General features: G+C 42.0%; 1 pseudogene; it reads right to left on the minus strand.

Annotated features, from left to right (window-relative positions):
* Nucleotides 1–410: 410 nt before the first annotated feature.
* LOC134933559 (5S ribosomal RNA) lies at nt 411–528 on the minus strand (annotated as a pseudogene).
* Between the last annotated feature and the right edge of the window lie 16,077 nt (nt 529–16,605).

The raw sequence follows: 16,605 nt of genomic DNA on the forward strand, positions 1-16,605 counted from the left end.
TAACGTTTGTGATAAGAGAAAAGACAAGGGGAGCACTCTTGATTATTGAATAGGTGTTATGTAATTGGAGATATCTAAATTAAAGCTTAACCTTTAATTGATCCTTGTGTAAAAAATATGAGAATTGGCAATCAAATGATGCTAATATTAAAAGGATCTTGTTGACCTTTTTAGCAAATGTGGTGCAAGATCGTTATGTAGGTGAAAATATATATACCTCTGATAACTTCACCAGTTATGGTAAGGGACAAGAAGTGCAAGAAAATGGTGGTCAAATCAAAGGGATGGTGTCTGACTGTGGATGAGAAATGAGAGAAAAAAATGAGAGAAAAAAAAAAAGAAAGAGAAAAAGAAAGGGAAAGAAAAGGAAAAGAGACTGGGATGTGTGGAATGATTGTCTCCTTGGAAATGGCCCACTGCACCTGGTATTCTCAGGAGGTTCCCCTTCCTAGTACTGACCAGGCCATACCTGCTTAGCTTCCGAGATCGGACAAGATCGGGTGTATTCAGGATAGTATTGCCGTGGGCCGTTTGTTAAAGGAGGAGAGGTGGCCACTTCTGCTGTCTGTACTTTACATAAATCAGAACTTTGATAGTTTGAAATTGTATTTCCAGATGAGAGAGTGTGTGAAGAATAAAAATTTGAAGCAAGCGTTTGGAGACAGGAATGTGAATACTGGATATAGATTGTTTTGTGAAAATTATGGGATCCTGAAGCCTGTCTTTTCGCAATGTATACAGACTAATGGTGCTCTAATGGCGCTGGCTCAATAAGAGCTGAATACTGGCTCAATATTAACAGTAAAGTGACTGTGCAGGAATAAATAAATAAATAAAAAATGAATAATTAATTCATGAAAATGTGTGCAGGACTTAATAGATAAACAATTAATTAATGAAAGAAAAGATAAAAATGAAAGAAAAGAAAAAAATCCTAAACAGAAATGACAATCCTTATAGGAGCCAAACTAACGGAGCTATAATGGTTCAAGACAATGCCAGTGTGAAATTAAATTTGCATTAATTGATTAATAAATAAACAATTGATTGATGATTCTATGAAAGAATAAAAAGGGATGAGAGAACTCAATCAGGGCAATGCTGGGCTGAAATGAATCAGCTGATTGGTGCACAATGAGTTCATAGAAAAAATGAAAACAGAGGCAAGTTCATAGCAAAAAAAACACATTGAGCTCAAGGCTGGCTCCAAAAATAACTGAGATCTTAATGGTATATAAAAGTGGAGTTTGACATTGGTTAATTTGACAGACTACATTCGTAACAAAAGACACACTTTTGAGCTCAAGGCTGGCTCCAAAGCATGACTATGGTCCCTATGGTAATAGATAGATTGATATCTGGTTGCTATCCTTAGTATGTGCGGAGAACTCAAAATTAATAATGAAGTATTCCCTTGTGGAAAAATATTCTGCAGGGACTGATGGCCCCAATGCTGTGTAGTAATGGATTACATTTGCAGGTGCATGCAGTGCCACTAATGATTAAGGCGAGGTTCGGGGGAGAGGAGCATGCAGGTCCTTAAGGCAAGTAATGTTCAATTGCCCTGGTGGTCTAGTGTACTTTACCCCCACCACTTCGTTAGTGGTGTCTCTTAGACGTCCCCTGGAGTTCCCCGCTGTAAGCGATGGTTGCCGCGGCCGCCCGCTTCCGGACCGGGCGGTGTCGCGATGCCAGATACACATAAAATTCTTACACAGTGCCAGATACACATAAAATGCTCTCATTGTGCCAGATACACAGGTGCCTTCAGTGCCAGATACACATAAAATGTTCCAACAGTGCCAGATACACATAAAATGCTACCACAATATGAAAATCAAAGGTACACATAGTAACAAACATAAAATTCTTCAACAGTGCCAGATACACATAAATTGCTCCCACAGTGCCAGAAACAAAGGTGACCCCCCGTGCCAGATACACATACAGTAAAATGCTCCCAAAGTGCCAGATACACATAAAATGCTCCCAAAGTTCTAGATACACAGGTGTCCACAGTGCCAGATATACATAAAATGCTCCAACAGTGCCAGATGCACATAAAATGCTCCCATAATGCCAGATATATAGGTGCCCCCAGTGCAGATACACATAAAATGCTCCCATAGTGACAGATACACAATCCCCCACTGTACCAGATACACATAAAATGCCTACACAGTGCCAGATACACAGGTGCCCCCAGTGCCAGATACAAATAAAATGCCCCTGCAGTGCAAGATAAATATAATAAGCCCCCAAATAGGCAGCTATATATGTCCCCAGAGTGCCAGATAAACATAGTATGCTCCCACATTGTCAAATACACGTGTCCCCACAATGCCAGATACACTTAAAATGCTCCTACAGTGCCAGATACACAGATGCCCCCAGTGCCATGTACACATGAAATGCTCACACAGTGCCAGATACACAAAAATGCTCCTATAGTGCCAGATACACAGGTGCCCCTAATGCCAATTACACATAAAATGCTCCCACAATGCCAGATACACAGGTGCCCCTAGTGCCAGTTACACATAAAATGCTCCCACAGTGTCACATACACATGTCCCCCACAGTGCCAGATACACATAAAATGCTCCAAGAGTGCCAGATATTCATAAGATGCTCCCACAGCACCAGAAACACAGGTGCCCCAGTGCCATATACACATATAATGCTCCCAAAATTACAGATACACATAAAATGCTCCCACAGTTCCAGATACACAGGTGCCTGCAGTACCATATACACATAAAATGCTCCCACAGTGACAGATACAGTACATGTAAAATGCTCACAGAGTGCCAGATACACAGGGGCACCCCAGTGCCAGATACCCATTCAGTAAAATGCTCCCACAGTGCCAGATACATGTGCCCACCACTGTGCTAGATACACATAAAATGCACCCACAGTGCCAGATACACATACAATTATCCCACAGTGCCAGATACACATAAAATACTCCCACAGTTCCAGATACGGATAACATGCCCCCCCCATTGTCAGATACACGTGTTCCCACAGTGCCAGATACACATAAAATACCCCCACAGTGCCAGATGCACAGGTGCCCCCAGTTCCAGATACACATAATATGCTCCCACAGTGCCACATACACAGGTTACCCCAGTGCCAGATACACATAAAATGCTCCTACAGTGCCAGATACACATGTTATGCCCTCACATTGTCAGATATACATGTCCCCACAGTGCCAGATACACATAAAATGCTCCCAAAGTGCCAGATACATAGGTGCCCCCAGTGCCAGATACACATAAAATGCTCCCACAGTGCCATATACACATAAAATGCTCCCACATTGCCAGATGCACAGGTGTCCGTAGTGCCAGATACACATAAAATGCTCCCACAGTGCCAGATACACAGATGCTGGCAGTACCAGATACACATAAAATGCTCCCACAGTGGCATATACACATAAAATTCTCCCACAGTGCCATATATACTGTTGCCCCAGTGCCAGAGACACTTAATATGCCCCCACATTGTCAGATATACATGTTCCCAGAGTGCCAGATACACATAATATGCCCCCACATTGTCAGATACACGTGTCCCCACAATGTCAGATACACATAAAATGCTCCCACAGTTCCAGATACACAGGTGCCCCCAGTTCCAGTAACACATAAAATGCTACCACAGTGCCAGATACACAGGTGCCCACAGTTCCAAACAGCAATTACTAATGAAGCAGCAGTAATAAGGTATCTTGGTTCATGTAGGCCACTGGTAGGTTTATACAAAGATACAGGCACTCAGCTGTAAGGAGTAATACTGGACTCATGGTCAGGGCATCAGCAACTAGACTCCATAAAATCAGTAGCTAGGAATGAGAAGGCTCCAGATAGAAACTATCACTGGCAACGAAGCACAGGACTGACTGCCTTATAATAGAAGCATGGGCCAATCATACTGCTGCAGAAAGACCAACCCATGCACGTACGATTTTTAATATTTTCTCCAATTTAGTTACATTGGGTTGGGATTGTGTTACTAGCAGATGCCGGCACTCAGCATTCCGACGCCAGGATCCCGGCCGCAGAATTGCCATGCCACAGGTTCTATTCCCACTCTATGGGTATCATGGACAACCACAAGTGGGAATATTCCCTGCTAGTCGGCATGCTGACTGTTGGGATTTTGAGCGGGAGGGATGTAGGGGTCACATAACTACATCCCGTTACATAAAACTAAACAATCATTACATAATAATGGCCCTCATTCCGAGTTGTTCGCTCGCAAGCTGCTTTTAGCAGCTTTGCACACGCTAAGCCGCCGCCTACTGGGAGTGAATCTTAGCATAGTAAAATTGCGAACGAAAGATTAGCAGAATTGCGAATAGACACTTCTTAGCAGTTTCTGAGTAGCTCCACACTTACTCGGCAACTGCGATCAGTTCAGTCAGTTTCGTTCCTGGTTTGACGTCACAAACACTCCCAGCGTTCGCCCAGACACTCCCCCGTTTCTTCAGACACTCCCGCGTTTTTCCCAGAAACGGCAGCGTTTTTTCACACACACCCATAAAACGGCTAGTTTCCGCCCAGAAACACCCACTTCCTGTCAATCACATTACGATCACCAGAACGAAGAAAAAACCTCGTAATGCCGTGAATAAAATTCCTAACTGCATAGCAAATTTACTTGGCGCAGTCGCACTGCGGACATTGCGCATGCGCATTAGCGACTAATCGCTCCATTGCGAAAAAAAAATAACGAGCGAACAACTCGGAATGACCACCAATGTTTTAAAACTATCTGATTATCCTTCCTGTGATCACCTGGATCATTCTGCCACCTTATAGCAATATACTTCATGCATCACACAGAGATATAAAAAAAAAATGTGCACTTCTTAAAATTATATGTAGGAAGCTTTCTATTTATATTGTTCTTAGAGGACAAAACCTTGTGGAATCTTGCACATAAAAATTTCTCCTTCTGTATCATAAAAGACATATAAAAAGTATATAGCATAATAATGTTTTTAAAAACAATTTACTGCACTTTAATGTTAAACTTACAGTACAACCATAATAAAATTATCAGCATGAAGAAACATATATTATTGCCAACTAATATTGTTGGCATCTACATAAATTTGACACTTACATTTCCAATTTATGTTTAGCAAATTGTGACAAATGTATTCACTAAACACAAGTTTCACTGTCTTTATTTCATAATTATGTATGGTGCAAAGTTTACTGCTCAAGGTGGTTGTATTGGGTTAAGGTTAAAGACACTTGCCAAAGGGCAGAATTTTCAGCCAATAGACAGCTCAAGAGACATACGGTAAGGCCTTTAGGACTGAGGAAAATAAAAGCTACATTGTGTAACTCAGCAGATTGATAGGGGTCATAGGTGAAATGTATTGGTTAGTGTGATTGGTTAAATTGTTTGGTTTGATTTGAAGGGATAAGGGATCTGGATGAGTTTTAATGATGGAAGTAAGAGCCAAAGGGAATGAGGTAGGAGATGAATGATATGAGAGGAGATATAATTGTTAGGGAGCTGTGTGCACGTCTTTTGGATTCCATACCTTTCCTACCCATTTGTCCTATGTCACGATCTAGGTAATTCCTTATCAGTATTTACCTTCCAAATGCCTCCTGAGACTGTCCCAGTGTTCCAAGCCTGGATTCCATCTGCACTGTCTGTGTGCAGCACGCTGCATCTCATTGTCTCAAATCTCTTTACTGTGATTCTGGCAGCTTCATGGTTAAAGCTCACATTCAAGTTACAAACAATCTTTCCCTCCAAAAGCTACCATGGGCGCAGCCATGTTTTCCTAATCACATGTTACCTTTCAGCCTATCAGCTGCACTCTGCTCTCAGCCTGATTACACAGCAGCTGCACTCTGGTCTCTGGTTAATCAGCCAGCCAATCCCTGCTTCCCAGCAGGTATAAATATCCTGTTCCTGGGGTGGAAAGATGTCAGTGCTTCAATTGTCTTCAGAGATTCCTGTGTGCAGTTCTCCCATGGACTTTCTCTGCAGTACAGCCTGACTCCCTGGTGATTATACTCTGCAGTGTAACCCGACACTCCAGTGATTAACCCTCTACAGTCTACCCTGATTCACCTGTGTCTGAACTCCGGCTTCCCAGCAGCCATTCTCCAGCGATCCCCAGCATCACTTCATGCTTCACCTGTGCTTCTAAGTACAATAGTGCATTTCTATCTGTGAACCCCAGCTTCACTCAAAGCTTACCAACGATCCCAAAGTAACCATCGGTGTTCCGTCATCGATTCCAAGTCACCATCGGTGTTCCGTCATCGATCCCAAGTATTTCTCTGAACTGTGTTTTCTATTACCAGTACCAAGTCATCAGTATTCCTCTGAACTGTGTTTAATAAAACCTTTGAACTTTCCCTTGTTGTCGTGGTCACGCCTTCGGGCATATGTTCTAAAGGTTCCCTGCATGTCCAAGAACCCTGTACTGCCTCCCAGGTACACATATATACCTCAGCCCCTACAACTGAGGCTTCCCCCTGGTCAGCACCAGCCCTCAGTTGTGACAGTAAGCACTGACCTAATGGATCCGGCCGGAGACCAGGTCCAAGCGACCAGGCCGATGCAAGAACTTGCAGCCTGCCTTGAACATCAGGAGACTGCACAGGGCCATGTGATTCGCTGTCTCCAGGACCTCTCCTCTCGGCTGGATGGAATACAAGTAACCCTCCGTGGTTCAGGGGCGTCCAGTGTGCCAACTGCAGTACCTTTGGTGGTATCCCCACCCACCATTCCCGTTTCTGCTCCTTGTCTCCATTTACCGACACCTGCCAAGTTGGATGGTTCCCCAAAAGCCTGTCGGGGTTTCCTAAATCAGTGTGAGATATATTTTGAGTTACAGCCTGGCAGTTTCCCAACTGACCACACCAAGGTTGCTTACATCATCTCCCTCCTCAGTGGCTCCGCCCTCGATTGGGTATCACCTCTATGGGAGAAGTCTGATGCCCTGCTCTCTTCATATGCAGATTTCGTGGCAACCTTCAGGCGCATCTTTGATGAACCAGGTCGTGTGACCTCTGCCTCCTCTGATATCCTCCGGCTACGTCAGGGGACACGAACAGTCGGTAAATATCTGGTACAGTACCAGATTCTAGCGTCCAAACTTTCCTGGAATGATGATGCTCTTTACTCAGCCCAAGGAGGGGCATCTGTGTCTACAGCCCAAGGAGGGGCGTCTGTGTCTACAGCCCAAGGAGGGGCATCTGTGTCTACAGCCCAAGGAGGGGCGTCTGTGTCTACAGCCCTAGGAGGGGTGTCCAATGTTCAAGCTCTAGTAGGGGCATATGAGTCTTCTCAAAAAGGAGTTTCTGATCTGTCAACCCCAGGAGGTGTGCTGGAGAAAACAACCCTGAGAGAGGTGTCTGATTCATCAACCCCAGGAGGGGTCACCAAAGTTTCAGTCCCAAGGGAAGTATCCAGAGCCAAGTTCCCAGATGGAAATTTTTGTGCTACAGATGCAGTTATGAACTCCTGTTTGCCGTCTTCAGAGAGCACCACCCTGTTGGCATCCAGCATGGACCAGGTACAGGATGGTCTAACTGAACACTCGGATACCACTCATTCCGGTTCTAACCGGATTCTGACTCCTTCAGTTTCAGCTGATTCAACTGTCTTTAGACTCAATCCGGTTCCATCCGTCTGTCTGAAGATTCCTTCGGTTCCAGACGATTCCGATATCTCTGGACCCAATCCGGTTCCATCCGTAGGTCCAATGACTCCTTCGGTTCCAGACAATTCCAATATCTCTGGACCCAATCCGGTTCCATCCGTAGGTCCAAAGACTCCTTCAGTTCCAGCTGATTCAACCGTCAATCCGAAGACTCCTCCGGTCCCAGCCGGTTCAAGCTTTTCTGGACCCAATCCGGTCCCATCCGTCTGTCCGGATCAGCCTCCTTCGGTTCCAGCCGATTCCAATACCTACGGATCTAATCCGGTCCTATCCGTCGGTCTAAAGTCTCGGCCGGTCTCAACCGGTTCAAGGTTGTCTGGACTTAATTTGGTCTCGTTCATAGATCCGGTACAGTCTCCTCTGGTCCCAGCCAGTTCAAGTTCATCAGGATTCAATCTAGATCCTTCCATTTGTTCAGGTAAAGAACTTATAAGAAGTGTCCTGGGGCCACTCCTAAAGGAGGGGGTGCTGTCACGATCTAGGTAATTCCTTATCAGTATTTACCTTCCAAATGCCTCCTGAGACTGTCCCAGTGTTCCAAGCCTGGATTCCATCTGCACTGTCTGTGTGCAGCACGCTGCATCTCATTGTCTCAAATCTCTTTACTGTGATTCTGGCAGCTTCATGGTTAAAGCTCACATTCAAGTTACAAACAATCTTTCCCTCCAAAAGCTACCATGGGCGCAGCCATGTTTTCCTAATCACATGTTACCTTTCAGCCTATCAGCTGCACTCTGCTCTCAGCCTGATTACACAGCAGCTGCACTCTGGTCTCTGGTTAATCAGCCAGCCAATCCCTGCTTCCCAGCAGGTATAAATATCCTGTTCCTGGGGTGGAAAGATGTCAGTGCTTCAATTGTCTTCAGTGATTCCTGTGTGCAGTTCTCCCATGGACTTTCTCTGCAGTACAGCCTGACTCCCTGGTGATTATACTCTGCAGTGTAACCCGACACTCCAGTGATTAACCCTCTACAGTCTACCCTGATTCACCTGTGTCTGAACTCCGGCTTCCCAGCAGCCATTCTCCAGCGATCCCCAGCATCACTTCATGCTTCACCTGTGCTTCTAAGTACAATAGTGCATTTCTATCTGCGAACCCCAGCTTCACTCAAAGCTTACCAATGATCCCAAAGTAACCATCGGTGTTCTGTCATTGATTCCAAGTCACCATCGGTGTTCCGTCATCGATCCCAAGTATTTCTCTGAACTGTGTTTCCTATTACCAGTACCAAGTCATCAGTATTCCTCTGAACTGTGTTTAATAAAACCTTTGAACTTTCCCTTGTTGTCGTGGTCACGCCTTCGGGCATATGTTCTAAAGGTTCCCTGCATGTCCAAGAACCCTGTACTGCCTCCCAGGTACACATATATACCTAAGCCCATACAACTGAGGCTTCCCCCTGGTCAGCACCAGCCCTCAGTTGTGACATCCTATTGTTGAATGATGTCTTTGTGTGTAGTGATGCTGATTATGATGCTGAGCAGAGAAGCATCCTTGTCAGCACTTGCATCTGAGGCAAGTGATAGTTTTGAGGTATTTGATAGTACGTGACTATGGTCGCAACCCTAGCCTGGGGACCTTGCAAGTGGGTGACATATTTGTGCAACTCGCGATGTGGCACGTGTTTTGTGTTCACTGGATAGTGGTGCTGATAGGGGAATGTTTTTGTTGTGGCTTTGAGTTCTAAATTTACAAATTATGTCAAATTTATTTGCTGGACACAAGTCTTTGTTCTTTTATTTCTTATTTATATATGATATAAGTTTAATGTGTAATGTTCAAGTTTCAGGATGGCAATATATGTTTATAGTATAGGGCAATTGCCAAGGTGCATAATATTCAGCCAATAGGTGATTTATGAGTCAAAACTGAAAAGGTAGAAAGCAAAACATCACGTAAGGTAGAGTACAAAAACAGAAATTAACATAACAGCTGCTTGTGGTGTCTAAGAACTAAAAATGAAGGCCAAAAAAATTGTCACATGAGAAATTTCAAGAGCCGGGCAGAATTCTTGAGGCAGGTGGCAGTTCATGACAGCAAAAAACAAATTAAATATCCACCAGCAATACGGAAATAAGAACTGGGCCATGGAAAAACCAGAAAGATTCATGATGGTGAACAGTGACTGAAGAGCACAATATAGCAGGATGATTAAATAGCAAGACCAACTGAAAGGTGGTGAATGTTGGACCTGCTGGAAAACACACCATGGCTATCACTGCAAAGTTACAGGATCCTTATATTAAGTTTTAGTGTTATTTCAATAATTTAAAACACAGTTTATAATTTGTTCCAAAACGGTCCACAACTATTTGAGAAAGGAACAGATGTTCTACTCACTGATGATGAAGATGATAATGATGATGATTACAATCTATTACTTAAAACATATTTAATCTCTACAAGAAATTGTATTTTATTCTGCCATTAATGGAAAATTATTTGTACTGTAAATGTAAGCCTCCAAGTAGATTATTAAATTGAAATCCATTTAGTTGCTATCTGATGTACTGAGGTAATTAGATAGAAATGATTACATTATTGCTGATCTGAATTATAAATCCACCAGCAATAAAAAGATATATCCAATTATAATGGATTTTTTTAAAATTAATTGATAAATGTAACATAATAATTACTAAACACTGAGGTTATATTACATATAAATAACACTTAAATTCATAAAATAATACTTAGAACAAATTTGCATTTAAAATAGTGTTTTTTTTTGTGGAATGTGATTACTTTAGCAACTCATAAATGTGGGTTAACACCATAGAACTTTATTTGTTAGTGTAAATCAACATAATAATTGTATAGTATGTTTGTTTTTTCATACAATACAATATTTTGTCTCTGTGATAAGCACTTTCGGTCTCTAGGAGTTGCAGTGACAGCATCGGTAAAATCTAAATTGGAATATTAAAAATAAATTTTCCCACTACTTAATACCATGCAGTAGTTCCCCGTATGCAAAAAACTTGCGTTTGATCCCTTTCAATTGCAAATGGTTCAGTATTGTGCTCTTATGCTGATTTTGCCCCAGACTCTAAGAGTATCCGTATTTCCACTTATCGGGCGTTATGTAATGAAGTCCTAGTTTTGCGGCCGGGCAAGATGCCGGCCGAACTCGGATGTTTTTTTAAAGGAGCAATCATTTACAAAGCTAAACCATGCCATATAAATGATTGCCCCTTCAAAAAAAACATCTGCATTTGGCTGACATCCCGTTCAGCCGGCGAACAATATAGCATTTTTAATACTAAAAATGCCATATTGGTGCTATCTATATATTTGTCTATCTATCTATCTATCTATCTATCTATCTATCTATCTATCTATCTATCTATCTATCTATTCTAAGTATAATAACAACGACTGTACCATAACGTATCGCAGCTAATAGGTTTAAGCACTGGTACTCACTAGAAAAGCGTCACTAATAGCTATTGACAAGTACAAGTGAGCCTCAACCAATTAAATTATGATAGAAAGAGAGAAAGAAAAGAGGTACTACACAAATGGTCAATATAAATTATAGTCAGCTTGGTTGAAGATTCAACTGTTTTAATGAGGTACCCACACAAATTGTACCTTGTATTTTTCAGAAGACTTGTTTTTTCAAATTATACAGTTAGTGTTTGTGCTCATTCTAAAACATGACTCTTTTAACCATAATGGCCAAAAAAGTGTTTTTTAATTGAAATTTCAAGTATGGGAACTATAGCAAACTTGATTTTTTTGTTTTCTACTGTATATACCACAACACTTTTTGATTCTTGTTTTACCAATAATCCACCTTTACAAAATGGTAAAAAGTAGGATTCTACAGGTCATTTTCATTATTTTAAAATTGACAAAAATAAATAATTGATGTTGTATTTTAGGGGCTAAAACACACATTTAATATAATTTTAAAATCAATAAAAAAATGATTAGTAATTTTGTGGCTTTTAGCACCTCAATCACAACACATCAGTTTAGATAAATTTAAAACAAACAAACAAACCAAAGAAATCAATGAATATCGACTATTAGTAAATATTAGTGTAGGTTTTGACAAATTAAAATGCTATTTTTTTTCTTTACATTTTTTACTGTCTTGATTTAAATGCTTACTAGGCACAGGAAGAATATATGGTGGTCCAACAGGGCCTATGATTTTAAAAACTAGACAATCTATCACATTAAATGAGGGATCACTTTTTTCTATTTGAGACACATAGGGCGGTATTCAATTGTTTGAAAACTCAGTTGGGTGTCTGTTTTTTCCTATCTATTAGACAGGAAAAAACAGACACCCAACCGACTTTATAAACAATTGAATATCCCCCGTAGTATGTGGGAGATAAGGACTTTAGATCCTTCATTTGTGAAAAATGTTACAATGGGGTTGCATTGCTTAAAAGAGAAGACTACCCTCTTTAAAGACTTAGGGGTCTATTTACTAAGCCTTGGATGGATATAAAGTCAACGGAGATAAAGTACCAGCCAATCTGCTCCTAATTGACATGTCACAGGCTGGGTTTGAAAAAAAGACAGTTAGCAGCTGATTGGCTGGTACTTTATCTCCATTGACTTTATCTCTATCCAAGGCTTAGTAAATAGACCCTAGAGTGCCCATGTGTATATGCAGGCTTGTATGGGAGAGAAGGGCACAATGTGCTCTTCCACCATAGTGCTGGCCAATTTTGTCCAGCAATTTTTTTCCATAGTGTTGGCAAATTTTGTCTGGTGATCACAGGTAATCACCAGAAAATGCGGGATATGTACTAAGCCTTGGAGAGTGATAAAGTGGAAAAGAAATAAAGTACCAGACAATCACTTCCTAACTGACATGGTATAGAATGTGTTTGAAAAATGACAGTTAGGAGCTGATTGGCTTGTACTTTATATTGCTTCAGTTTATCACTCTCCAAGGCTTAATACATCTACCCCAATAGCTGCTGAGGTGGGGGGAGCACACAGTTTGGAAGAGGGGACTCCCCTATTTTATATGTCAGTGACCCCACATTTACAGGTGTAATTATAGACATGAGAAAGCACACCCACCCATATACAGAGAATGTCTATTTTCTGTAGCATAAAGTCATATTACCTGTTAATTACAAAAAAAATAGCCAGCCAATAGCTTCTAGTGGGCCAAATAATTTGGAAAAGGGGACACACCCTCTTTCAAATATGGGTGCCCACAAAGTTTTCAGTGTCATTATGAAGGTGAGAGCCCATATACGGAAAATATAAGTTTTCCATAGTGTAGGGTAATATTGTCAGGTGATTACAGTTATTCGCCAGACAATAAGTACTAAGGGACCCATCATTTGAAAGAGGATCCCCCCCTTTCTAAAATGAGTGCCACTGATTTTATGAGTGCCAGATTGGGCTCTTCATGTCAGGACTCCATGATTTTTCTGTAGTGCTTCCCATGTCTGGACTGCATGATGTTTCTGTAGTGCTCCCCATGTCTGGACTCCATGATATTTCTATAGTGCAGTGATCACAAAGACCAACAGTCAATAATCTCTAAGGGAGCAACTACATTTAAAATAGTGGACTCACATTTTCAAATTAGAGTTACTGCATATAAGAAGAGGAGAACACAAGCGCCAAAATGTGTTTTTTAAAATATATAAAAGGTGAACACGGATAGGTGAGGTGGTAGGTTTGACTTGATCACTTATCTGATTTAGATATGCAATGATCTGTCATCCTTCATTTGGATTCAGTACATGGAAATAAAAACAAAGCAAAACATAGTGTGTACCATTCATAAAACATATCGCATATACACTGTCTGGATCAGAGCGGCATCATTAGGGATTTAGCAAATTCCCATTAGTAAATATTTCTTAGCCACATCAGTGTAAAATTTAAAAACATAAATTTAATACAATAATATAAGAATGGCTGAATGACACACGTACAAGAAATAAAAACATATAAAGCTTATCTGTCCATAAATTGGATATCTGCAAAGCGTCCCGACGCGTTTCGTCCGTCAATAGTTGGACTTCATCATGGGGATAACAACAGTGAGTCTGGAGGTCCTATTTATACCAGAGAGGGGTGATTCCTAATGTCCATTAGTTATGACCTCACTTCCTGTACTCCTTATGCTCAGATGCAATGGCTGTGCAGTAGGGAGACCCCTGTGTGCCCACAGTGGGTGTCCTGATCCAGCACGTGTGTCACCCAGCGGGCTTCGTCACAGACACTGTCACCAGTTACTGCATATTTCTATCTGGTGGGAATGGGGGTTTAAGGGACTTAAATTTCCTCTTCCCAGCATTTTTCATTCACTCCCTTATTTTTCCCCCCCAAAAGTGACATTTGAGTAAATTCATGATCCAGCCGAGCAGCAGCCTGGAGTCCCCACCAGCCCTTAGGATCGATTGGCAGCACTTTTGTTGTGTGTACAAGTGGGGCTCAACCTCCTTTAGAGATCTGTATCAGATTTAGTATCTTTGTTGTAAGTTGTGCTAATGGTAGCATAAGCCATTTCCTTGGTGTATAAGTGTGCATCTTAATACACAACATTCCCACTTGATGCGTCTTTGCATCAGACACTCATTTAAATCTTGCACATGCACTATGCTAGGTGCAGAATCTGCATCCGAGTATGGCCTCCAATGTAAGCAATTAAGCATCTGAGTTCACAGCCAGGTATGCAACACCAGAGCCGGCCCTGACTATTTTGAAGCCCTAGGCAATATTCTGGCTGGTGCTTCCCCCCCTCCCCCCCAAAGATGGGATAAGTGAGAGGGAGATAGTTAGTGACTGGTACAGGATGACAGGGAGACAATGGGTGAAAGGGAGATAGAAAGTTAGAAGGTGTCAGGGAAGGGTGACAGGGAGACATTGGGTGAAAGGGAGATAGAGGGTTAGAAGATGTCAGGGAGGATGACAGGGAGATAGTGGGTGACAGGAAGACATTGGGTGCAGGAAGAAGGTGACAGGGAGATAATGTCTGACAGGAAAAGGGTGACAGGGAGATAGTGGGTGATAGGCAGAAGGTGACTGGGAGACATTGAGTGACAGGGAGAGGATTATAGGCAGACACTGTGCGACATAGAGACAGAGGGTGATAGGTAAAAGGGGAGAGGGAGATAGGGGGTGACATGGTAAGGGTGACAGTGTGATAGTGGGTGACAGGGAGATAGTGGGTGACATGGTGAGGGTGACAGGGAGACACTCTGTGTTGGAGATAGTGGGTAACAGGGAGATAGTGGATGACATGGTGAGGGTGACAGGGTGATAGAGGATGATAGGGCATGGCTAATCTCCCCATTTACCTATCCCCCCAGTGACTGGGGATGCCTCCCAGCAGCACAGACAGACTCCTCTCCCCTTTATCCTCCCATCATAGGGGGCATCCCAGCAGCACAGTCAGCCTCCTCCCCCTCCCCCCTACCCTGTCACAGAGCATGCCTCCAGCGGCACAGGCACAGTCAGCCTCCTCTCCCCCTAGTCACAGAGGATACTTCCAGCATCACAGACAACTTCCTACCCCTCCCCTCTCCCCTGCTGTCACAGGGGATGATGCCTCCAGCCAGGCAGCCTCTTTCCTCTCTCCCCCACGCTGTCACAGGGGTTGCCTCCAGTCGCACAGTCTACAGCCAGCCTCTTTTCCCTCCCCGTTCCCGCTCAGGTGTTCGGGCTCAGCAGGTTCACCATCCGCATCCATCGCACGTGGAGAGATCCTCCTCCCTCAAGCTGATGGCCGGGAAGATCGCACCTCGCAGAGCTCAAGGAAGTGGAGCTCCTCTACCTGCTGGCGTGCTTCTGCTGTGTAACTGGCAGCACAGCAGCAGCAATAACAATTAAAAAAAAAAAGACAGGAGAGAGGGGTGCCGGTTGGGGCGCTCATATCGGGCAATCTCCACATCATTGTTTTTATTAATTTGAAGCAAGAGACTGCAATGACTCAGTAATTATCACAGAAAATTTATGATTACAATTATAAAGATAAGTGTAGCACATGAAAGGAAATGAGAACACAATTATCACTGACAAAATGCCAAAGTATAATTTCTTTTTGAAGCAATATTAAGTTATGAAATATCTGATGTCATACTCAGATGTGGTTGTTTTTTTTTTTTTAGCTGATGGAAATGTTTACAGTTTACCCACCAGCTACTGTCCCGCAACAAATTCCTAGAGTACAACTGACCAATAAAGCTGATTCTGATTCTAAAACAATTGATGAACAAAAACAGCACTGGTTTCAATAAATTAATTAAGTAATAAGTAAATTAATTAAGTAAAAAAAAATGAAAAGAAAACAGAAACAACTTTGGGCCTAATTCAGCATGGATCGCTGAAGCTCTAAAATCGCTATTTGGCAATTTATAATAATAATAATAATAATAATAATAATAATACCTTTATTGTCATTGATGTTCACAAGTAACAAACAACGAAATTTTGGACATGAGCAGAGAGCATGGTAAAGAAAAACAAGAATAAGGACATCAAAGACACAGAAACATATACTTCATCACCAGATACCTATTACTTCAGAAATTTTAATAACATTGTTACTATTTAAGACACTTATCGCCTGTGGAAAAAAAATTCCTCTAAAGCGACTAGTCCTACACAAGACGGATCGATATCTCCTTTTTGATGGTAGCATAGAAAACATCTCGTAGCTCAGGTGCAAAGGATCTCTCAAAATATTTTTTACCTTAGTAAAAAGCCTCTTTTCATACACAACATTTATACTAGGCAAGCTTACACCAATGATTTCACTTGTGGATGATATAACTCTTAGGAGATATCTACGCTCCACAATAGAATATGTACCAAACCAGACCAAAATGCCGAAAGTAATGCAAGAATAAAATTTACCAATATCTTCTTGCACATACCTGACATACGCGGCTTT

The sequence above is a fragment of the Pseudophryne corroboree genome, chromosome 1 (genome assembly GCF_028390025.1).
Source record: "Pseudophryne corroboree isolate aPseCor3 chromosome 1, aPseCor3.hap2, whole genome shotgun sequence".
NCBI lineage: Eukaryota > Metazoa > Chordata > Amphibia > Anura > Myobatrachidae > Pseudophryne > Pseudophryne corroboree.